We start from the raw sequence: 11,778 nt of genomic DNA, 5'->3' as shown, positions 1-11,778 counted from the left end.
TCCGTGCCCATGTAGAATTGCCTCTGAGTAATCCCTGGGGTTGTACGTTGCCTACATAATTACTTGGGGGAAAAAAAACTATAAAAAAAAAAACTGTTAGCATCAATGTTGGAACTTTTTTAGGCTGCAAGGACAGAAAACTTAACTCCAAACATCTTAAATAAGAAAAATACAGTATTTTACAGTGACTCAACAACAAGAAAAAGGAACCAGTTTCTACTCATTTTTTTAGCGTGCTATAGCTTTCTTTAGCTATAAACTTTATACTCCAGGTGGAGAGACCTAATAATGGTCCCTAAATGCATGACTTGGTTCCTAGTGTCACATCCAGACAGGCCAGCATCCAATGGAAGGGCTCATGCTCTCTCTTTTCCACTCCCCAACCGCCGGCAGAGAAACATTTCCCAGTGGCCCAGTTGGTCCGGAACTGGCTCAACTGCCATATCCTGTTCAGCATCCCCCGATCTAAGGACCGAGACCAGAGCCATGAGTGGGCCACTTTTCTTTAGATTATGGGTGTTCAGCAAAGGATGGATATCTGGATCGAGACTGGATTATACTCTTTTTTTTTTTTTTTTAAGAAAGAATTTGAGAACCAACATTGTCCAGTATAATAAGTACCTCAGGGAAGTCAGATAAATATTTGTTTTTATTGTCCTTTTAAAGCTGCTATTCAATGCATGTCCTGGGGGTGGGAGGAAACGTGAGGAAATGAACTATCTTCTGCAAACTCCAAATCTCATCCAGTGATGCATTTTCTCGTGTTGTGTGTTCCTGATTTGGCCAGTCAGTTCAAAGCTTCAGCACAGAAATCTTTGGGACTAGGAAAGTTCAGTCATTTCACTCGGTTTGAACTTCTTCCAGGAACTCTGGTCCCAAGCAGGACCTATTCAGCCACAGTGACATCCTGCCCCCTCCAGATACCATCTTTGCTCTGCCCTAACTTCAATGAAAATTTTTTTTAAATACAAAGTGAAGACCACTTGGTACCTGAAACCACAGTTAGTGATCAATGTTCTTCAGTTCTGCTTTTCTTCTTTTAGTACTTTAAATAAAGTAGGAAAATGGCAGGGGGCGGGGGGCGGGGGTAACAACAAAGTAACCATCAACGATTTTATTCACCATCCACCCACTTGACAGTGCCTGGCGAAGGGAACAAAAGAACAGGCAGTTCATCTAGAACCTGTTCCGCCTGGCCTGAAGCAACAGTTCGGTGCCGTGCAGGAAGAGGTGTTTAGCTAAGTGCTTTGTGATTAAGTGGTGTTATGTGTACAATGCTCCTTTTTGTCAGCACTATTGTTACAAATATAGGTGACTCAGAGACATCTTCTACTAAAGATGAGGTTGGTTAATCACCAGTTGTTGTTTTTTTTTTAAGGAAGTCTTAATTCTCAGAATTAACCTTGCTCTCATATTTGCTTTTTAAATATTTTCACAATCGCCCTTTCACCCCAAACAAAATAACTAGATTCTCTATTATTCAAAGTATGAGGAAGGGACTTCTAGGGCATGAGGCTAAGAGGATGACTTGAGAGAGCAGGGGTGTGGGGTGTGGAGGGGGTGGACAGAGGCAGAGAGAGAATCTTAAGCAGGCTCTATACGCAGTGCAGAGCCTGACACTGGGCCGGATCTCACAACCCAGAGATCATGACCTGAGCTGAAAACAAGAGTTGGACACTTAGCTGACTGAGCCACCCAGGTGACCCTAAGAGGATGACTTTAAAGTGACAACTGAGTTCACACACATGCATTCCCCTCTTTCTGTTCATAAAAAAAAATAAAAATAAAAAAAAAAAACCTGGCAAGTCCATCTTGAGAACCGTCTGCTAAAAGATGAAAGATTAATACGCACGAACACGTAAACATATGAAGAGAAACAGAAAATGAAGCACTTTAGGATGACAAACAGGCATATAAGCCGGCAGTGAGAAATGGTGAGTAGGAAAGAAGAGAAAATGTCCTTACAGGCAGGAAACAAGAACAGAAACATCCACTAAGTGCCTACTAGGTCCGAGCCATGGTGATAAAAATCTTCCCAAAAGGAGAGAGCCCCTTGCCAGACTGCAGCTGTGGGCTTCTACCTCATTCGTAACTTGGCTCCAATGCCCTCCGATTCATGCTTAGGCCATAAAACTCCTTCTTTAAACTTACCCAAGTAAACATATCCTACGCTTTTGGGAGAAGTCACAGAAAGAGGTTTCTCACCAATTCATTATTCGTCCCCAGTAGCCATTCAGAGGGTGAGACACTGAGGCTAGAGAAACATCTGGGCCTTGTACTGTATTATGTGATTTCTATGCTGATGCTATGATGCCACCAGACAGGAAGGAAAGAATCCAAGAAAGGGAATTCTGAAGTTCCACATTCTCAGCAGCACAAAACCTCAAGTTTCTCGTTTGAGTTAATCTCATCTCTGTGCTCCACATTCACTCCTTAAATAAATAACTAAATCAATCAATCTGTTAAAGGCAGGAATACACACACCCTCCCAAGAACAAATATTAATTCTTCCAGGACATATACACAAAATACTTCACCAGCTACCTCATGATTAATGTTCTTTCTCATTCTTAGCATGTTTGATTTCTTTCCTACTTCCCCTTCAAGCTAACTAGAAAAATTAAAGAAATTTACTGCCCTTATTATTTCAAGAGAGAGACTTTGAAATGCTAAGAATCTTTTCTTATCATTCTTCATCTGCAGAAAAGAAAAAGGGATGCTCAGTGCTCTAATTACATACATAAAACAAAAAGATGCTGTACATTCTTATAAAACTTGTTTTCATTTACTAGCATATAATAACAAATTTTATTTCAAAGCTATGCCGCTATAACATTACTTTTAGTGGCCTCGTACTAATCTGTTTAAATGATATGCCATTTATTTAATCAATTACCTATTGTTGAACATGTATGTTTCTTATTTTTATGGTATTAACAATAAGCAATGAGCACCTATATAGCTAATTTTTGCTATTTGATTATTTCCTTAGGGAAACTACCAGAGGAGAAAATACTGAGTCATTCATTCAATTTTAGCCTCACAAAAACAAATGACAGAGCAGATGTATAGGGCAGAAATTATCATAGAGATTAAATTAAATATCCAAGCTCATTCAGTGGCAAATTCTACCAGGTTTCCTCATTACATGTCCACTATATTCTCCACCGTCCAATCACCCACAGCTCCTTCAAGCTACCATGCTAGACTCTGGTCACCACATTGGAAGGACAAGATACCACATAGGAGGGAAATTCCAGAACACTGTTGCTATTCATTGCTTTAGTTTTGAAATGCTGTTCTCAACTTGTTCTTTCCACTTGATTACATTCTTCTCCAGATCTTTTGGTACATGGACCTTGCTGCTTAGTGTCCTGTTCTTGTTTCGTTTTTTCACCTCATCTTAGGCTTCAAAATTGACATTTTCTAGATATCATTTAGGTTGCTCTTCCTTATTATTTGGGCTGGGAAATTCCCTAAACAAGCCTAGGAAGTTCTGATGGAATGTGTCTGGATTATCAGTTTAGGAACTATAGACTGGGGGAAATGACTATGAGAACTCAAAAGGATCCAAGATCCACTGTAACTTCCTCTTGTTATTTTTGTTCTATTGGTGATATTAGTCAGGGTTTTCTATAGATATAAGTGGAGACTTATAAGATATTGGTTCACATTACTAGGGAGGGTGACAATTCCCAAGATCTGCAGTCAGCAAGCTGGAGAACCAAGAAGAGTCAATGTTTCAATTCAAGTCCAAAAGCAGGAAAAGACCAACTGAAGTCCCTGCTCAAAAACAGGAAGAGTTTCCTCTTACAAGTGGAAGGGTTAGCCTTTTTGTTCTACACAGGCTATCAACTGACTGGATAATGCCCACACACATTAGGGAAGATAATCTGCTGTATTTAGTTTACCAACTTAAATGTTAATCTCATCCAGAAAATTCTCACGGACACACCCAGAAGAATGTTGATCAAATATCTAGACACCCCTTGGACCAGTCAAATTGACACAGGAAATTATCCATTATACCAATATTAGCAGTAATACAAAAAAGAAAAAAAATCTATTTTTAAGAACAGATAAATGGACATCTTTTAGATGGCATCCAATCTAATGGCGAATCTTATGAGTAAGAAATCCCAAAGAACAGTTATTGCAAATTTTTAAAATGGAATGAAAAATGATGTATTTATGAAACCAGAACCCTGTTTCTCAAACAATTTAGTCATAGGACACCTCATACTCTTAAAAATAATTGACATCCTCATGAAGCTATTATTTATGTGGGTTCTATTTATTGGCATTTACCACATGATGAATTAAAATCAAGAAGGTTTTAAAGCATGATAATACGGAAGCACACCATCCATTAGCCCTTAGAGCAATGATGTCACCACACATCACTCAGCCTCTAGAAAACTCCAATGTGCAATCATGAGAGAAAAAGAAAACAGGTAGTTAAAACTTTAGTATTATTATGAAAATAGTTTTGACCTCATGCAATCCTTGAAAATGTCACAGGGACCCCTCGTATGTTTTGGGGTTACACTGAGAACTTCTGGCCTAGAGGGAGTAAGAAAAAAGCATTGAGTAACTAATCAAACATGTAGTAGTGTTCCTGAAGGCTTAACCACCAAGAAACCATTTGGAATCCACTCTCCCTCAATACATTTATGGGTGGATATAAACAGAGATATTAAATAGGGAATTAATTAAAAGTAGGGTGAGGACAAATTATAGGTTATCACTGATCAGCAGGATAAGCTGAAAAATAGATTTGGACAGAAACAGGAAGAATAAGAGCAGCCAGACATAGTAATTAACTGTATGAATAGGACATTTGCAGGATAGGGAAGGAAGGGAGAAGAGCCAAACATCTAAAGTGCTCTAGTTCTGCCAAGATGGAGTACCAAGGACTGGATTTACCCTACTGCTGAAACAATCTAAAAAACAAATGAAATATATGAAAAAAGGTTTTCAGGCACCGGATATTAAGTTCCACAGGACAATGATCTCTGAAAGACAGGAAGAAACAAAGGTGAGCCCTAAACTGGTTACCCCAGTTTACTATCTGGAGAGAGTTTCCAGCCTACAACATTAAAAGGGTCTAAGCATTGCTTAGTAGTCTCATTAAGTTGAGCAGATGGAGGTGGGAGAATAGGGAGGTCAAGGAAAGTAGAATTCTCAAGAGAAAGCTCCAGAAAGAGGAGAATTGCTAAGGATATTTCAGAGGATCTGCCTGAGTCTTCAGCTGAGTATGCTGGGGATAAAACTCCTGAAGGCTACTCCCCAGGGCTCACACAGGACTGGGAATAGTTTGTGCTTTCACCAGCTGGAGTAGAAAATCCTTATAATTTGCAGGGCATCAATAGTGTATTCAAAAGTGTATTAATCCTATGGTGGGAAAAAAATTAGCCCTAAAGACTTCCCTGATCCCACCTAACAGATGTTGAAAATAAACTTCAAAAAGGATCAAGCTGTTTCCAAGTAACTTAACTGAGCCTGGGGGGGGGGAATAAGAATACAGGAATACAAAATATCCAGCAATAAGTAAGGTCAAATTCACCATGTCTGCATACAATAAATGTCACCAGGCATGCAGAGAAGCAGGAAAATATGAACCATCATGAGGAGAAAAATTAATGGAAGAAACAGATCTAAAGAGAATGCAAATGGAACATTAGTAGACAAGGGCATCCAAATTTATTACATTTTTTGTGTTCAAGACGGGAAAGAAACAATTTGAGTGTGTTGAGAAAAATTAAAATATATATAGAAAAAGTTTTAAAAACTTCTAGATATGAAAACTACAATATCTGAAATTAAAATAGAATAGATGGAATTATTAGCACATTAGCCCTTACAAAAGAAACTGTGAAGTTAAAAACACAGCAATTGAAATTATGCACAATGAAGCATGGAGAGAAAAACTGAAAAAACACGACCAGTAATACCAGTGTACTGTGGGCAACTTGAAGCAGCCTAATATCAGTGTACTGTGGGCAACTTGAAGCAGCCTAATACATGCAAAATTGAAATTTGTATAAGAGGAGAGAAATAGGAAGAAATGAAAAAAAAAATATTTGAATAAATTATTGTCCAAATTCACCAAATTTGATGAAAAATATAACCATAATTTGATTGTGATATACCTTGGTGTGTTTTCTCTATTTCCTATGGTTGGGGTTTATAAGCTTCTGAAACTGTGGATTTTATGACATAGGAGTGAAAGAGGACAATTGCAGGAGCAATGTCAGAGAGGAAATAAGATCCAGTGCCTCAGAGGATGGGTTGCCTTAGATGGGAGCACTGCTAGACCTTTCATACAACAGGAGGAAAAGTAGAGGATAGTAATTCCCTACAGATAAGATAGTAGGTTATTGGAGGGGCAGTACGAAATTTTCTTCTCTTTGGTCCTACTGTTTCATATTACAAAGGAAGCAAAATTCTCAGCTTACTATGAAGATGGAAAAGAGGATACTCGGCTTTTGAGGAGGAAAGAGGGCAGGAAATATTGCTGGGGGAGGGAGGAGGATAAAAGTGAGCAGGCTAGGGAAATGTAGTTGGATTAGCAGGAAGTTCTGAGAACACACTAGGGTTTTTGTTTGCATATGTAAGTCAGCTTAGTGCAATATTTTTCTCCTGTCATATTCATCTTTCTACAAAAAAAAAAACAAAAACAAAAAACAACAACAGAGAAGGACATCAGAAGAAAAGAAAATTACCAGCCCATATTCCTGAGGAACACAGATGCAAATATTCTCAATAAAATATTAGCAAGCCAAATATAACAATACATTAATAGGATTATATAACATGATCAAGTACGATTTATTCTTGGGGTATAAAGAAAATGAATGTGATACACCACACTAATGAAATGAAAGATAAAAATCATATGATCGTCTCAATAGATGCAGGGAAAGCATTTGACAAAATTCAACAACTATTTATGATTAATCCTCAACAAAGTGGGTACAGAAGGAATGTATCTCAAAATAATAAAAGCCATATATGACAAACACAAAGCTAACATTACACTCAATAATGAAAATCTGAAAGCTCTTCCTCAAAGACTGGGAATAAGACAAGGATGCCCACTCTTACTACTTGTTTCCAACATAGTGCTGGAAGTCATACACAAGGCAATTAGGCAAGAAAACAAAAAAAAAAGACATCAAAATTAGAAAGGAAGAAGCAAAAAAGTCATTATTTGCAGATAACATATTATACATAGAAAACCCCAAAGATTCCACCAAAAAAAATACCTATTAGAATACACAAATTCAATAAAGTAGGATACAAAATCAATATACAAAAATCTATCATATTTCTAGACACTTATAATGAACTATCACAAAGCCAAATTAAGAACACAATCTGATTTACAATTGCATCAAAAAGAATACCTATGAATAACTGTAACAAAGGAGTTGAAAGACCTGTACACTGCAAACTGTAAGTCACTCATGAAAGAATCTACAAACACAAATAAATGGAAAGATGTACCATGCTCATGGATTGAGAGGATATTGTCAAAATATCCAGAAGTAATCTAAAGATTCAATACAATTCCTATTTGGCCAGTGGCATTTTTCACAGAAATAAAACAATCCTAAAATTTGTATGAAACTACAAAAGACCCCAAGTATTAGCAATCTTGAGAAAGAAGAACAAAGCTAGAGGCATTACACTTTATAGTTAAAACAGTATAACTTGGGGATAAAAACAGACACAAATCAACAGAACAGGACAGCCCAGAAAGAAACCAATGCATATATGGTCAATTTATGACAAAGAAGCCAAGAACATACAATGGAGATAGGATAGTCTCTTCAATAATGGTGGTGAGAAAACTGGATAGACACATGCAAAAGAATAAAAGCTAGACTACTATCATATTGTATGTAAAAATTAACTCAAAATGGATTAAAGACTTGAATGTACAGTCTGAAACCATAAAACTCCCAGAAGAAAACATAGGTGGTAAGTTCCCTGACATTGGTCTTGGAAATGATTTTTGGATTTTACATGGAAAGCAAAGGCAACAAAAGCAAAAACAAGTGAAACTACACCAAACTAAAAGGCTTCTGCACAGAAACACACACACATACACACACACACACACAACCCACAAAAACAAAAACAAAAAGAACAAAATGAAAAGGCCACCCGCAGAATAGAAGAAAATATTGGCAAACTACACACCTAATAAAGAGTTAATATCCAATGTATAAAGAACTCATACAACTCAATAGCAAAAGGAAAATCCAATTTAAAAATGGGCAGAAAACCTAAACAGACATTTTTCCAAAGAAGACATACAGATGGCCAACAGGCACTTGAAAAGATGCTCGACATCACTAATCCTCAAGGAAATACATATCAAACCATAATGAGATATCACCTCAACCCCTTAGAATGGCTATTGTCAAAAAATCAAAAATGGAACTACCATATGATCTAGCAATTCTACTTTTGGTTATTTAATGAAAGGAAATGAAAGCACTAGCTAGAAAAGATAATATGTCGTGCCATATTCACTGCAGCATTATTAACGATGGCCAATATATGGAAGGAATGTACGTATTCATCAATGGATGCAGGGCTAAAGATGATGTGGAGATACACACCCACATGAATATTATTTAGCCATAAAAAAAAAGGAAATCTTGCCGTTTGTAACAGCATGGGCAGAACTTGACAGCATTATGTGTAGTGAAATAAGTCAACAGAGAAATACAAATAACATATGATCTCACTTACATGTTAAATCTGTAACAAAAACAAAAATAGAACAAGCTCATAGATACAGAGAACAGATTGGTAATTGACTGGCAGGGGTGGGGCAGACAAACTGGGTAAAAGGGGTCAAAAGGTACAAACTTGTGGTTATAAGTAATTATGAGGATGTAATATAGAGCATGGTGCCCACAGTTAATACTGTATTAATACTAAAATTAATATCAGTATATATTATATAATATATAATATTATAGTATAGTATATATTATATCGAATATTTAAAAGTGGCTAAGCAAATAAATTTTAGAAGTTCTTATCACAGGAAAATAACATTTATAACTATGGGACCAGATATTAACTATACTTATTGTGATGATCATTTCTAAATATACACAAATATTAAATCATTATGTTGTATAGCTGGAACCAATATATGCTGTTCGTCAATTATACCTCAATTTAAAAAATCATGTAGGGGCACCTAGGTGGCTCAGTCGGTTAATCATCTGACTCTTGATCTCAGCGTCGTGGGTTCAAGCCCCACACTGGGCTCCACACTGGGATGGAGTCTACTTAAAATTTTTTTATATCATGTGTGTTATAGGACACAACAAAGTAGACTGAGAAACTACAAGTGCTCATGCTTCCAAATCCTATACAGATATTCTTCAATTTGTGTGATCTCTTTTGATTCTTCATGTGTTAGGTTGTTTTGAGAAATAATTTTTTTTTAATTTACCAGATTAGTAATGAAATATACTACTGTTTAGAAAAAAAAAGTTACAATAATAATGATTTGGTTAGTTCTGTATTTAAGGAGTTTATTCTGGCAGCAGTATGGAGCATATACTGAAATGTGTCAAGATTAGAGATGTGGATTCTGTGATGGAAAAAATAATACATCTCCAAAGATGTCCATAGACTAACCCCTGGAATCTGGGAACAGGTCACTTTACATGGCAAAAGGGATTTTTGCAGATGTGAATAAGTTAAGGATCTCGAAGTGGGAAGCTTATCCTGGATCATCTACGTGGGCCTAGCATAATCACGAAGTCCTTATAAGGGGGGAAAAAAGGAAAGAATATTAGAGAAGATTATAGAAGCAGCCATCAGAGACAGAGAAAGGAGAGATCTGAAGATGCCATGCTATACTACTGACCTTGAAAATGGAAGGAGGGGCTCATACCAAGGGATGCAAGTGGCCTCTAGGAGCTAGAAAAGGCAAAGCAGCAGAACCTTGCAGAAAGCCTCCAGAAAGTATATACTGACTTTAGGCCAGGGAGAGTTCCAACTGTCAGAATTGTAAGAAAATAAATATGTTGCGTTAAGCCACTGAGTTTGTGGTAATTTGTTACAGCTGTTCACAGGACACTAATACAGAGATCAACGACCCATTTAATGCAGTAATCCAGGTGAATGATGGAGACTCCTGAACATGTCACAGTGCATGTGAAGAGGAGTTACTGGATGAATTAAACACCAGGTATTTAGTAGAGTTGTGAACATAGAAACTTAGTATTCTGGCATCCAGATCAAAAGAAAATTTTCTCTAAAAAAGGAGGTATGGCAGATGACTAATTTGCCACCACAAATCTTTCTTCTTCAAAGTACAACGGTGTTACTGGAAAGTTGCTGCCTGGCGAGGGACGACATTTCTCAATCATCTTGCAACTAGTAGCCTTGTGATTAATTCTTGTCAATAGAATATGAACAGAAACACCATGTTTCACTTTTAAGGCCAAAGACCTCAAAAACAAAGTGTGCATTGTATGCTCTCTCCCTTGTCCCCATCCTCTGGCTGAATGAGGATTCTGAGTCTCTGGGTGGCAAGGAGAGCAGGAGCGTGCAGAGCCAAAATATGAAAGGCCCGTAAATCTTTACATGGAAGGCCACTTGCTGACCAGAAACACCTACATCACACACATCTGTGTGATGACCAAGCAATACGCTTTTTTTAAGGTACTGATTTTGAGGCCTATTTATTTTCATCTTAAAAATTGGTACAATTAGAATGCTGTTTTAGGGGCTCCTGGGTGGCACAGCGGTTAAAGCGTCTGCCTTCGGCTCAGGGCGTGATCCCGGCGTTATGGGATCGAGCCCCACATCAGGCTCCTCCGCTATGAGCCTGCTTCTTCCTCTCCCACTCCCCCTGCTTGTGTTCCCTCTCTCGCTGGCTGTCTCTATCTCTGTCAAATAAATAAATAAAATCTTTAAAAAAAAAAAAAGAATGCTGTTTTAACAGAATCCTAAACTATGTACCATCATTCAATGGATGAGACAAATTGATGTACGACGTAGGAAAGATGGAGAGTTGTGTTATGCAGTGGCAAGAGACTTGAAAAAATTTGGCTGTCGAGGTGGTAGCTCTAAATTAGAATGTCCGTTATGTTAGCTCGTACTCACTGTTCTTAGCAGGCTATCAGAAGAAAAATGAGCTCAGGCAAGAACTGACCAGTTTGCAAACAAAAACAGAACAGACGGAACAGAGAGAATTCAACTACCTGGGGTTTTTCACAATTGAAAAATCTGCATAATTCTAGAACTCAAACATTAATAGAGAAGATAAAAAAGTATTTTAATATCAGCAGCCTTTTATTTTTTCAGTCAAAGAAAGTAATTCAGTTAGAACAAAAAATCAGAATAAGGAGGTTTCCTTCCCATTGTAAACCCACTGTTTTACGATAGCTGTAAAATAGGCACCATTAAGAGAAAGTCATGGGCAAGAAAGTCAAGGAATAAAGCAGGCCTAAGAATGAGGTCTGGGGTAAAACTCTAAATATAAGTTCTGGCATGTAGAACTGCCTAGAAACAAATAGAACAGGAATCTACTTGAGAGGGAACTGTATTGCCAAAGAATCCTCAATCCTGAACAAAAATGCTCTTGAATATTAAGCATTCTTCTGAAACCAAAAAACGTGCACAAACAGAAAACTCAACAGAACCAAAAGACAGTCTTTACTGCCCACTTGAGACATGGCCATTCCTACCAATGGAATCCCTACTAGAGAGCTAGTTCAATATCTAATCAAGGAC

Source organism: Ursus maritimus, unplaced genomic scaffold (genome assembly GCF_017311325.1).
Source record: "Ursus maritimus isolate PB19 unplaced genomic scaffold, ASM1731132v1 scaffold_11, whole genome shotgun sequence".
Taxonomy (NCBI): Eukaryota; Metazoa; Chordata; class Mammalia; order Carnivora; family Ursidae; genus Ursus; species Ursus maritimus.
This window is presented reverse-complemented; position numbering follows the sequence as displayed.